Source organism: Callithrix jacchus, chromosome 4 (genome assembly GCF_049354715.1).
Source record: "Callithrix jacchus isolate 240 chromosome 4, calJac240_pri, whole genome shotgun sequence".
In the NCBI taxonomy this organism is placed as follows: Eukaryota; Metazoa; Chordata; class Mammalia; order Primates; family Cebidae; genus Callithrix; species Callithrix jacchus.
In genome coordinates, this window is record NC_133505.1 from 14,762,413 (window position 1) to 14,776,928 (window position 14,516).

At 44.6% G+C, this 14,516-nt stretch overlaps 1 pseudogene across 1 annotated transcript in view; it reads right to left on the reverse strand.

The window, feature by feature from the left end:
* Positions 1 to 14,516, reverse strand: part of LOC128931697 (actin-related protein 2/3 complex subunit 3 pseudogene) — a 28,438-nt pseudogene continuing 13,922 nt past the window's right edge. The window contains exon 1 of the transcript XR_013534725.1: positions 1 to 14,516. This exon is cut by the window's right edge and continues 13,922 nt beyond it. The product of XR_013534725.1 is annotated as an actin-related protein 2/3 complex subunit 3 pseudogene (transcript).

The following is a 14,516-nucleotide window of genomic DNA, read 5'->3' on the forward strand; positions in this document are numbered from 1 at the left end:
TCTTACTCTCTCACTCAGGCTGGAGTGCAGTGGCACGATCACAGCTCACTGCAGCCTCAACTTCCTGGGCTCAAGCAATCCTCCCATCTCCATCTCAGCCTCTCGAGTAGCTGGGACCACAGGCATGTGGTACCATGCTTGCCTAATTTTTTATAGAGAAGAGGTTTTGCCATGTTGGCCAGGCTGGTCCCAAACTCCTGAGCTCAAGCAATCCACCCGCCGTAGCCTCCCAGAGTGCTGGGATTACAGGCAGGAGTCACCACACCTGGCCCTTATGCTCTTTCCTTTCCCACTCTACTTGGCCTCTTTTCTCTCCCTGACTCCCACCCCTTCTTTTTTAATATCCATTTCCTTGCAGCCTAGTGGAAACCTACAGGGCCTTCCTATTGGCCCTGATCCCCTGGAAAGCAGGAATTTTTTTTGTTAAAACCTGCACTGTGTGAGTGAGGATTAACTTAATGCTTTCTCTATAAAATGCTCTCCTTCCTCCCAGAAGCTGTTTTCATCTGAAACTTGTGCTCCATATTCTAAGATTTCACTTAGAGCCAGGATTCTTCCAGCCCCAGAAAGCTATGTACTATGGTGGCAGTTTCTCTCTGACAGTGTTTTTTGGAAAGTCTTAATAATCTCAAAGCACATCATTGAAATCTGACTCAGAATGTCCCTGGAGGAACAAACAGGCTGTGAACAGGCTTCAGAAGAAAACAGCAACTTTGTTCTAGGCATTCGTATTTTACATGATGATCAAAAGTACCTCATCAGTACCAGGCACACACAGCCATGCGGGTCACGGGATGCCTGGAGGGAGGGATCCTGAGATGCCCTCCTGGTGTTCATCAGCCTCCTGCGTGGAATCACTCACTACCTGTGGCTTCTTAATCTCTTCTTAATCCAATGTCTTGGGTTGGATGTTGCTCCAGGAGGTGAGAGCAACACAGGAGCTAAAGAATGCCAAAGGGTCCCAAAGAAGCAGAGCTCCTCTCCTGCTTTTATATGTATTGAGGCGATCCATGGTGCACGGTCCTCATGGCTCAGAGGGCTGCTTCCTGCAGCTGGGAAGGGACTTCTCGATCCTTAATGACTTCCCTGCTCCAATTCTTATAGCAGGGACCCTCTTGCCAGAGGTAGAGCTGTCATGCATTTTTTCTAAACAGCTTGAGTTAAAAGGTGTGCCCTTTTAAGGGTAGATGCTATTTTATGACCTTTTAGTTTTCTGAGTCTCACCTATTAATTTGCTAAGGTAAGGTCATTTATTCATGCATTTACTGTTAACTCCATCCATTCATTTACAAACACTAAGTACTTACTCTACACTCTACTGTAAGAATCCATTGGTAAGTAGAACATGACCTAGGCTTAAAGGGGAGATACAGACCCTAAATCCAGCAGTTATATAATACAGTATAAAAAGGGGTCCCCTTGGAATGAGCATGGGATGTGATCAACATAAGTGCACAAGGGCAGGACAGCTAACTTAGTGCTGGGAAGGGAAGGGAAGGCTTCAGAGAGGATGTGACCTTGAAACCTTCAAATGATGTCCATGTCCTAATTCCCAGAACTTGCTACCTTACATGGCAGAGGCCCTTTGCAGTCATAATTAAACTAAGGCTCTTGAGATGAGAGATTATCCGGATAATCCAGGTGTAGCCATTGCAGTCATGAGTCTTTACAGGAGGGACGCAGGAGACAGAGTCAGAGAAGGTGTGAGCTAAAGCGCCTGATCAGAGAGACCGTACTCACAGGTCCAGGGCAGGTGTGGATCCGATGGGCGTTGGGTTTGAAATGCAGTTATATGGTTTGGATGCTTGTCCCATCCAAATCTCATGGTGAAATGTGATTTCCTGTTGGAGGAGGGGCCTGGTGGGAGGTGACTGGATCATGGGGGCAGATTTGTCCCTTGCTATTTTCATAATAGTGAGTTCTCACGAGACCTGGTTGTTTAAATGCATGTGGTTCTTCCTCCCTCACTCTCTCACTCCTGCTCCTGCTGTGTGACTGCTCCTGCTTTACCTTCTGCCATAATTACGAGCTTCCTGAGGCCCTCACCAGAAGCAGATGCTGGAGCCATGTTGGTATAGCCTGCAGAACTGTAAGCCTGTTCAACCTCTTTTTTTTCTTTTAATTTCATCCTTTCTTTTTAAATTTTGCATTAACTTCTGGGATACATGTGCTAAACGTGCAGGTTTGTTACCTAGCTCTACATGTACCATGCTGGTCAAACTCATCATTGTTTTAAGCTGTGAATGCATTAGGTATTTGCCCTAACGCTCTCCTTCCCCTTGCCCCCAACCCCACAACAGGCCCCGGTGTGTGATGTTCCCCTTCCTGTGGCCTTGTGTTCTCATTATTCAACTCCCACTTATGAGTGAGAACATGTGGTGTTTGGTTTTCTGTTCCTGTGTCAGTTTGCTGAGAATGACGGTTTCTAGCTTCATCCATGTCCCTGCAAAGGACGTGAACTCATCCTTTTTTGTGGCTCTATAGTATTCCCTGGTGTAAATGTGCCACATTTCCTTTATTCAGTCTATCACTGATGGGCATTTGGGTTGGTCCCAAGTCTTTGCTATGGTAAAGAGTGCTGCAATAAACATATATGTGCATGTGTCTTTATAGTAGAATGATTTATAAATTATAAATGATAGTCCTTTGGGTATATATCCAATAATGGGATATCCAATAATGGGATTGCTGGGTCAAATGGTATTTCTGAATCTAGATCCTTCAGGAATCACCACATTGTCTTCCACAATGTAAACCTCTTTTTTTTTTTTTTTACAAATTTCCCAGTCTCAGGTATTTCTATATAGCACCATAAGAACAGCCTAAAACACCCAGCTCTACCCCTTAATGCCTGGGTGGATGAAGCAAGGCCTCAGGCCTTACTCAGCAAGCATAAATTGAGGATATCACAGCACCGTGAAAATCAAATAAGACCATAGTCTGTTTCAATCTTTCACAAATGTGATGGGGTTGGCAGAAAAGATCTCAAAATGACCGATAAGGCCTTGTGGAATTCGATCCCCCTTTACCTCTGACCTCAGAACCTGCAACCATCCCCTCCCCACTCCTCTGCAGCTCATCAGGCCCTTTCTTTTTCTCAAACACTCTAGACCTGCCTCTTGTCTCTCTGGCTTGGTGTGCTCTTCCCTAGCTAGCTGCATGGCATACCTCCTTGCTTCTCTCAATGTCACCTTCTCACTGGGGTCTTCTCTGACCATCATGGTAGGTGGAACAATGGCCTTCCAATGATGTCCATGTCCTAATTCCCAGAACCTGCTACCTACCATGGCAGAGGCACTTTGCAGTCATCATTAAACTAGAGATATCTGGATAATCCAGGTGTACCCATTGTGATCATGAGTCTTTACAGGAGGGAGGCAGGAGACAGAGTCAGAAAAGGAGATGTGATGATGGAAAGAGCATCAGAGAGAAACTTGAATCTGCCACATTCCTGGCTTGGAAGATAGAGGAAGGGGCTATGAGCCAAGGGATGGGGGCAGCCTCACAAGCTAAAAACGTCAAGGAAGTGGATTCTTTCCTAAACCTTCCAAAAGGAACACAATCCTGCCACCATCTTGATTTTAGGATTTCTGACCTCTAGAACAGAAAGATAAAAAGAAATTTGTGTTATTTAAGGACTATGTTTATGGTCATTTGTTTCAGCAGCACTGGAGAACTTCCCATTCTATTTAAAACCATCTCATTGTTGCCCTCTCCTCATTTACCTATTTCATTTATCTCCACAGCTCATGTCATCTCTGACTGTTATTTTTATATTTCACGTGTTTGTTTATTGCCTCTCTCCTTTCACTATAATAGAAATCATGAATCCAGGACTTTTCTTCATTTACTCTCATATCTCCAGGGGCTGGAACAGTGCCTGGCATACAGCAGGAACTCAATGAATGTGAGTTGAATTAATGAATCAATGACCCTCCCCTCCTTCCCTGCACTTCCGAGATATTAGAAATGAAGGGATCTGACTCTTTCCTGATGCTATATTAATAAGTTTAAGTAGCATAACAGTAATTCACTCATACCGTGTATGAAGCTTCCAAACCACCTTTGCTGTGCCGCCAGATGTCCGAGCTGCACCAAGTCTATTATTGGCTGAAACAGTGGCTTCCTCCTGCAAACACCTGCAACTCCCTTTCCCCTCCCGCTCCTGAGACCGTCAGTTTTTACTGGTTATCTCAACAATGGGTCAGACCAGATATTTAAATGCTGCTGAATGTTACCCACAGTCATCTTTCTCAACAGAGTTTACATCTGCATCTACAGGCAACTTCTTTTTCTCTCTTTCTCTCAACTATTTCTCTAGAGAATAATAGCTCACATATATTGGGGGCTTACTATGTGCCTCTGCATAAGCTGTCCTAAGTGCTTTTTAGACATATGTTTATTTAATCCTCACATCTATGAGAGAGGGGATCCTCTTTGACCCTATTTTACAGAGGGGAAAACTGAGTAGGGGAGAAAAAATTGATTTACTCAGAGTCATGCAGCTGGGACGGTTTGAGCTCAGATCTGAACCCAGCCAGTCTTGTGTCAGAACTCACCTTACTAATTTCTTTCTTTCTTTCTTTTTTTTTTTTTTTTAACAAAAGAAAGAGGTTTATTGGAATTGCAGTTCCCTGTGGATGGGAAGACCTCACAATCATGGTAGAAGGGAAAAGGCACAACTCACATGGTGGCAAACAAGAGAAGAAAGCTTGTGAAGGAAAATTCCCCCTTATGATAGCCATCAGATCTCATGATTCTTACTCACTATCATGAGAACAGCGTAAGAACGATCTTCCCCCATGATTCAGTTACCTCCCACTTGGTCCCTTCCACAACACATGGGAATTCAAGGTGAGATTTGGATGGGGACACAGCCAAGCCATATCATTCCACCCCAACCCCTCCCAAATCTCATGTCCTCACATTTCAAAACCAATCATGCTTTCCCAACAGTCCCCCAAAGTTTTAACTAATTTTGGCATTAACTTAAAGTCCACACTTCAAAGCCTCATCTAAGACAAGGCAAGTCCCTTTCACCTATGAACCTGTAGAATCAAAAGCAAGTTAGTTACTTTCTAGATACAATGTGGGTAAATGCATCAGGTAGAGAGAGCCATTCCATGTTTTGGCCCTTTGGCCAAAACAAAGGGCCTAGAGGCCCCATGTAAGTCTAAAGTACAGCAGAGTGGTCAAATTTTAAAACTCCAAAATGATCTTTGATTCCGTGTTTTGCATCCAGGTCATGCTGATGCAAGAGGCAGGTTCCCATGGTCTTGGGCAGCTCTGTCCTTGTTCGCCTTACTAATTTCCATCCCTGACTTTTCTTTCAGGAGGATTCTGACAGATCACATCCTGTTTACATTTTTTTTTTCTCTCCAACCAGTCCACAGACACATTTCCCAGGCATTCTCTTGGGGTTTTAAGGAAATCAATAAATAACATCCCTCTCTTCAGAATCCCAATTCAGACCTGTCTTAGTCTGCCTGGACTGCTATAACAAAATACCATGGAATTGTAGTTCCATGTGGCTGGGAAGGCCTCACAAGCTACTCACCAAGTAGCTTGCAAATAACAGAAATTTATTTCTCACAGTTTTGGAGGCTGGGAAGTCCAAGAGCAAGGCAGATTTGTTACATGGTGAGGGCCGCTTCTCGGTTCATTGATGGCCATTTTCTCACTATGAACTAACATGGTAGAAGGGACAAGTGATCTCTCTGGCACCTTTTTTTATAAGGGCATGAGTCCCATTCATAAGGATTCTTCCTCCCTGACCTAATCACTTCCCAAGACCCCCACCTTCTAAAGCAACACACTGGGGGTTGGGACTTGACCTATGAACTTGGAAGGGAGGGACACAAACATTCGGACCATAACAAGAAGTGATAGAGAGATAGAGAGGATCTGACAGGTGGAGATAAAATCTGAGCTTCATCCTGATGAATTCCAGGTTCGAGGATGTGGTTATAGTGTAAATGACCAAGTGGGCCTGTGAATACCTCAGCTGTACTGCCCCCTGACTCTGCTTTCCAGTCTAGTCTTTGGTACACTCCACATGAAAGAAAACTCTGGTCCACAGAGTTGGCACATTTACCCAGCATTACAGTTTCATCTTGGACAGAGACAGAGAGAAACAGAAAAAAGTGAAAGCTCCAGGTTTTAGGTTCGATCTTTCAACAGCACCACCCAATTGTGCTCATTTTCAGGGGCTGCTGCAACAGGTGCCTGATAGGACCAGGAACTTATTCCCTCATAGCTCTGACAACCAGAAGTCCAAAATCAAGGTGTTAGTAGGACCACACTTCCGTGTTTGGCATCTAGTGGCTGTCAGCATTTTTGGATCATGGCTGCGTCACCTCAGTCCCTATCTCTGTGGGACAGAGGAATGGTCATGTGAGGACACAGCAAGAATGCGGCCATCTGCAAGTCAAAGAGAGGTCTTCAGAGAAACCAGCCTTGTCAGTACCTTGACCTTGAACGCCCAGCCTGGAACTGTGAGAAAATACCTTTCTGTGGTTTAAGTCTCACAGTCTGTTACGGAAGTCCTAATGACAGACAAATGACACCTCTTTATCTCAGAATTCTTAATCACACTGCAGAGACCCCTTTCCCAAATAAGGTAATATTAACATGTGCCAAGGATTAGGACTTAATATGTTTGACCTGCTGTTATTCAACATACACTGAAAATCATGGACACGAGCCATCAACTCGTATCTCCTCCTGGGGAGAAGTGGATAAGGAGAGACACAAGAGGTGAGGGCTGTGCTTACTTTCTGATCTAGTCGTAGTCCTGGGAATATGAGGAGCAGGCAGTGAACGCTCCCCTGAATGCCTCCCACAAACCATTGGTGCACCAAGTTTTCTGTTTATTCATATCCATTTGGAGAACTCCTAACCTGTTGTCTGACAGTAAGTACTTAGTAAATAATAGGTGCCCTCCCTGACTAAGCCCATTCCTAAAAATATGCTGATCCAGCTCATCTTTCTCCATCACTCAGACAGGCTCTGCCCACCAAATACCAAAAATGGAGGTGAGAAGACCTAGTATAGCATGATACACAAATCTTACCAGAGTCAGAAATCAAGGCGGTGAATGACCCAGGCTAGAATCTACCAAACAACAGGATCAGCAACTGCTGAATCAGCAAATAATATTTTTTGAGCCTGATACTTGGAATGGTGCCATTAATAGACATGGTCCCCAGCCTGCAGCAATCAGAAGTCCAAGATAGACAGTGCTGATCTGCACAGGTATGGTAAGAACAGGGCAATAGCTGTCGTGTATTAACAAGTGGAGACCCGTTACAAGCTTGTGTTTGTAACACCCAAAGCACAGACTGAGTAGAAACTGCCTTTAAGTGAGTTTCTGGGAGGCTTATACACTGCAGAAGGAGAGGAGTGAGGTTTTTCCTGGCATAGGACTGAAATCAGCAGTGGGATCAATTATTATTTCCGCCCCAGCACCACAGTACCCTTTCTACCATACTGCCTTCCAAAGTAGCCTATACGAGAATGGTGGGAATTCTATAGATTTTGGGAAAATAAATGAACCATATTTTTGAGCATCTGTTATGAGCAAAGCACTAGGCAAGCTAGAAAACACCAAACAATACAGACTCAGCAACCAACAAGAATGTGTGGACCCCTCAGTCAGGGTCATTGGTGCAAATAGCTGATCTTTTTACCATGTGGCCAGAACAAAAACACAAACAAACAAACAAAAAACACACGGGCATCCAGTCTTATGTGTGATGTTCAATGCTTCATCTGCATTATTGCTGCCCATGCCATGAATTAGGTAGTATCATCTCTATCTTAAAGATGAGGCTGAGAAGCTAGGCACCGTGGCTCACGCATGTAATCCCAGCACTTTGGGAGGCTGAGGCAGGCGGATCACAAGGTCAGGAGTTCAAGACCACCCTGATCAACAGGGTGAAACCCTGTCTCTACTAAAAATACCAAAAAAAAAAAAAAATGGGTGGGCGTGGTGGCAGGCACCTGTAATCCCAGCTACTTGGGAGGCTAAAGCAGGAGAATTGCTTGAACCCGGGAGATGGAGGTTGCAGTGAGCCAAGATTGTGGCACTGCACTCCAGCCTGGGTGACAAGAGCAAGACTCCAACCCCCCCCAAAATAAATGAGGCTAGGGAGACTCAGAACGACCATCACGAACAACTGACACTTGTTGAGCTCTTACTGAATGCTAAGCAATTCCAGTGCATCATGTCAGGTCACTGTGCAGTAAGGCAGTGATCAAAAGGGAGCAGACTCAGGGAGCTAGACTGCCTGGTTCAAATCCCAGCTGCACCCCCTCGACGGTGGGTAACTGGGAGTTACCCGTGTGCTTCCATTGCATTACTGAAAACGGGATACAAACACTGCCTAGTTTGCAGGATTGTTGAAAGGAACAAAGGAGCGAGTACTTGTAAAGCACTTAAAACTGTACCTATCCCACGGAAGGCACTTGGCAGACACTAGTTCTCTCTGGAATAGGTATTTGTTTTCAATGTTAGGAATTTCTTTATTATTACTTATTCTTATTAAGCACCAGCTTAATACCGCAGAAAATTTCAGCTCGCCCTTAATAACCCGCTTTCTTTTCCCCCACCTGAATTCTTGATCAAGAGTTTTTCAAGTAAAGACATGTTCTTCTCTCTTCTGTATAAAACTTTATGAAATAAATGCAAAGGATTGTGTACATCTTGCTGGAAAATGCTGCCCAGGGCTCTGGCAATGGTGGCTTCCCGGACCCCCTTCACTGTCCGGGTGCTGAAAGACTCTTGCTCATGAATTGTCTCTTCATAAAGCAAGTCCACCACTTGCTGGGTTTATCATTCTGAGGGTCAAAAACCTTCTCACCAAGTCTCAGTCCAGTCTGTTGCCTTAGCTGTTGTAAATAGCTCTCATCCCTTCATCTTCCTGCTTGTTTGGACATTTGGCATAAGTTACATTAAGTGAAAAACGAGGCTCTCCAGGAGTGGGAAAATTAGTGATTCCCAATGTACAGATTTCTTTCTTACCTTGGATTTTGGAATTGCACTTTTGGAGTTTCTGCAAACACTCAGAAATGTAGAGAGTTATATACATCGAGGTCCTAGTAGCTTCATTCTTAATTTCAGTTTTTGAAGAAGACATTGGACTTGAAGTAATAAATGGCTTTATCCACAATATCTGTAACTTTGTCTCTCTGGGGGCAGGTCTCTTGAATTGACTTCAGATGGGTAACAGTGCCATGTTTACAGTGAATTTGGTGTCAGGATCCATGAGAGAAGAGTGGTAAGCCAGCATTTTGGCGGTGCCTGGGTTTCAACCCAGAGGAGCAGGATCGCTAGAACAGGTATTTTAGGAGAGGTAGCTGAGGCTTTGGAGGCTTATTAATGCCAAGGTCACACAGGCGATAAGAAGAGGAGGGAACTAGGCCACAAAGCTGCTGCCTCTCTCACAGCTAATACACGGGAGAGCAGAACGGCAGACTCCAGCTCCACCACACCAAACACACACGCCTGGACCAGTGTCCTATCCCACAGACTGTTGTGGCAGAGCCGGGATTAGAACCTAGGCTAGCTCTAAGTTTCTCTCCTCCAATCCCCCTCTCAAATCCCCTTCTTATCTTGGCCCACTCTGGCTTCCCCCAGGTAAGACCTTTCTGGCACGGTGAGCCCTTGAGGTCCTGGTTCTAACCACATGAATAACCAACACCCTCGTGACCAAAGCTGCCATCAGAGCCCGCAGAAGACCTGCTCTAACTTTCTGCAACTTAACTTTGATGTTTTCAAATTACCAACCATTTTGAGAATTGTCATATGCAAAACAAGGTACTAAATATTGTTTAATATACAGAGAATTGACAGGTTGTTGCTCTCAAAATTTTATTAGCTAATAGAAGAGACAGGCAGGTATACAAATAAGACAGAAGCATAAATAAGGTTGGAAGGGGGATGGGAAGGGCTGACTGTGGCGGGACAAGCCCACCCCTCCGTGGGCTCTAGTTCTTCTGTGGGATGGTTGGGCTCACAGAGCCTCCCAGTCTAAGGATTGGGAACCAGGCTGCTTTCCAGTTCCATTCCTGTCCACTGAGGAGCTAGAGCATGCTAGGACCACTAGGGGCCTCCCTGTAAGGCTTCTGAATTGCTTCAAGGACACTGGGGTCACAGAACAACACCATTTGGCAGATGGCAGAGGCTGCCTCGGGGGGAAAGAAAGGCTGTCTCTGTTGCCAAGCCAGAGATAAAACATTTTCTCTGAGTTAGAGAATGGGAAGCGTGCCCTGATCTGTTTGGAAGCAATAGACTGGCTCAATATTCCTGTACTTCCTCATCATGTGTAGGTCATAGCCCCTTTTGAACTGTGGACGAATGCTGCAGAAAAAAGAACCTGGCTTATACAACACATTGCAGAACTCCTGTAGTTTCTCAGAAGCTCTGGGCATCTGAGATTTCCAGTGGGTCCATAAACCCTAGGTTAAACATCCCCACAAAAGGTGGTTTTAAAAATGGCTGCAAATAGAGGAATTTTTAGGGCAGTGAAACTATAATGGTGGATACATGTCATTTTGCCTTCCCATGGAATCTAAGTGAACCCTAATGTCAACTGTAGACTTTGGGGGATGATGTATCAATGTCGGTTCATCAGTGGTAACAAATGCACCATTCCAGCGGGAGATGTTAATAATAGGGGAGGCTGTGCATGGTGGGCACAGGGATTACATGGGAAACCTCTGTACCTTCCTCTCAATTTTGCTATGCACCTAACACTGCTCTAAAAAATGAAGTCAGCGTGACATGGTGGTTCATACCTGTAAATCTCAGCACTTTGGGAGACTGAGGAGGGAAGATCACTTGAGCTCAGGAGTTTGAGTCCAGCCTGGGCAACAAAGTGAGAAAGTGAGACTTCATCTCCACAAACAAAATGTTTAAAACCTTAGCCAGGTGTGGTACTCCACACCTATACTATAGACTCGGCTACTTAGGAGGCTGGGGCAAGAGGATCAGGCTCTTTTAAGCTCAGGAGTGTAGGGCTGCAGTGAGTTGTGAATGGTACCACTGTACGCCAGCCTGGGTGACAGAGCAAGATCCTGTCTCTAAAAAAAAAAAAACACACATTTATGTATGTATATGTATAATGAAGTTTGTTTTTTATGTTTTTTTTTTTAATTTTTTATTTTTAGAGATGGGCCCTCACTATTTTTGCCCAGGCTGGTTTCGAACTCATAGGCTCAAGAGATCCTCCCACCTCACCCTCCCAAAGTGCTAGAATTACAGGGTGAGCCACTGTACCTGGCCAAAGTCCGTTTTTTAAAAAAAGTGGTGGCAAATTCAAAGATAAAGTCTATGCCCCTCATCTTGAGTCTGGGCAAGCTTGTGACTGCTTCTACCAATAGACCATGGCTTCCAAAGCTAGTTCATAAAAACCCACAGAGCTTCTACCAGGTTCACTTACTTAGGCTTGTTTCGGGGATGCTCCCTCTGAGAACTGAGCTCCATGCCACACGGAGAGGCCACATGGAGGCACTGAGTAGGCAGTCCCAGCTGAGCCCAGCTTCTATGGGTTGAATTGCATCTCCACAGAAATGTTAAACACCTAATCTCCAGTATCTATAAATGTGATCTTATTGGGAAACAGGAACTTTGCAGATGATGAAGTGAGGATAAGGTCACTAGGGTGGGCCCAAATCCAAAATGACTGGTGTCCTTCTGAAAAGGGAGGATGTGGCACAGAGATCACACACACACACGTGCACACACACACACACGGAGAACATCATGTGGAAATGAAGGCAAAGATCAGGGCGATTCCTCTACAAGCCAAGGAATGCCAAAGGTTGCTGGCCAATGACCAGGAGATAGACAAGAAGCATGAAGCAGACTATTCCTCCCTGCCCTCAGAAGAAGTCAACTTTGCCAACACCTTAATCTGAGACTTCCAGCCTCCAGGCCGGTGGACAATAAATTTCTGTTGTTTTAAGCCATCCAGGTTGTGGTACTCCATTATGAAAGCCTTAGGACGCTAACTCACCGTCCTAGGAGTGGTTTCTGCCCTGATTCCAGTGCAAGTGAAGGTGGTATCTCAGAAGAGGATGCTGCAGAACTCAGACATTTGAGTTCCCTAAAGCCATTTAGGTTTTCCCAGCTGAAGCCACACATATCATGTGGCAAAGGCAAGCCATGGCTACTGTGTCCTGATTGAATTTCTGACCCACAGAATCCATGAACTTAATAAAATGCTGGTTGTTTGAGGCCACTAAGCATAGGGTTGTTTGATACTCAGCAATGGTTACCTAGAGCACTCCTTAAAACTCTGACCTCTTACCAATCTAAATGTCCTCTTCCTTCCTTATCTGCAAAGAGGGATGGCCTGATGAATTATTTAAACTAAACGGCCATGATAATGGCACCACAGAACCTGAGAATTAGAAGGAAACTTGATACTAAGTTTCCTATTGAGTTTCCTTCTAATTCTCAGGTTCTATGATTTAAGCAAAAACAAATTACCCATAGTCCCAACTTCACTGAAATCAAACAACTTTCATTTTTCCCTTTCAATCCTTGTGCATACATAATTTGCACATAGTTTATTCAAGATTCATTCAACATAGTTAAAATCAGAGTAGACGTAATTTTGGAGTCTGGTTTTTCAACTTGCGATTTATCGTAGCATTTCAATGTTGCTATATAGTCTTTATATTACTTCAATTGCAAAAATTTTCAGAAGTGATTGTATTTTAATCTACTCAATCATTGTCTTTTTGACCAACATAGAAGTTTTGATGTGAATCTTCTTCAACTGAAATATTTCAATTATTGCTCTAAATTAGGGGTCACTGAACTATGACTTGGGAGTCAAACTACCCACCCTATTTTTCTTCTGCCTCTGAACTACTAAGTTTCTTAAGTTTTAAGTGGTCAAAAAGATTTTAAAAATATTCTAACACACTAGAAAATTATGTGAAATTCAAAATCCAGTGTTTATAAAGTTTTATTGGAACACAGCCATGCCCATTGATTTACATATCGTGTGTGACTGCTTTCACAATATGATGGCAGACTTGAGTGGCTGCAACAGACTGAATGACCCACAGAGACAAATATCACTACTATCTGGCCCCTTACAGAAAACATTTGTCAGCTCCTATTCTTAATTTACATCAAACCACCAGCCAGCCCCCACAATTGCATAAGCCAATTCCTTGAAATCAATCTCTTTGTATATGTGATCTCCTGGTTCTGTTTCTCTGGAGAAGCCTGACCGACACAGCATCTGACATGCTTTTGTGGAATTAATAAAGCTGCAGTGAAGGAGAAAGATCCGGAAAGTTCAGGAGTGCGGTTGGGCTGTGAGGGCTTCCCTTAGATGAGCCTAGCACACTATACACATGACTGTGAGTTTGGAGTCTGATTCAGTTTGATCACAAGGAAGGGAGATCCCTCAGACCAGGCAGAGTTGAAGACTTGTTGGAAGGACACAGAGATGCTCCCAGAATCCAATGGCAGGAAGCGGAGCAGGCTCTCAGACATCACCAGGCAGCTTCTCTTTCATGTATCTGGTTCTGAAACTACAGATACCCTCTCTCTTTCCACAAGTCCCTTGCTCTCTCCAATGGAAGGCGAAGTTTTTCTGCCCACCCACAGACCAACATGGCCTCAGGACTCTGTGGTATCACAGCTCTCTTGATCTTCATTTCTCAGTGCTCCATTTATAAACTCCAAGGACAGAGATCTGATTGCCAGGAGCCTGTCATCCACCCCTGGTCCATAGCTACGAGCAGCCAAGGGTCATGTGGCACAAACATGACCACGTTCCCCACCACCCCTAACTAAGTAGACGATGAGGAAGAGTGCCCATTTCACAAGAAGGGTGCTCCAAAACACACCTACTGCAGACCTGAAACCACCCTGTCTTAGTCCGCTAAGACTGCCATAGCAAATACCGCAGATGGGGTGGCTTAAACAGAAATTTCTTTCTCACTTGCTGTGTCCTCACACGGCCTTTCTTCTCTGCATGGGCATCCCTGGGGTCTCTTCCTCTCCTTATAAGGACATGAACATCCTGGATTAGGGCCTCACTCTAATGGCCTCTTTTAATCTTCATTCCCTCTTTAAAAGCCTTCTCTCCAAATACAGCCACACACCAAGGTACGGGGAGTCAGGGCTTCCATACATGAGTTTCGGGGGGCACCTACGATGGTGAGTTTGATGTGCCACCTGGGCTAGGCTGCAGGACTCAGTTATTCAAGCACCTTTGATGGGACACCCCCTCTGACAGGGGGACCTCAGTAATTTACAATTTTTAAAAGTGGGAACAAATATTGCCTCACACAATTTATGTGCAGACTGGAAAAGGGGATGAGTGTAGGACATAAATGATAGCCTTTATGATTATTATTTCTCCAAAACGAGCAGCAGGGCACCCACTTCCTGTGCTCCTGAGCCACTGTTGCTTTGGGTCGGATGGCTTCACTCTTGTCCTCTTCTGACTTGGGTTAATCATGGCATATTCACACCTTACATGGGATAA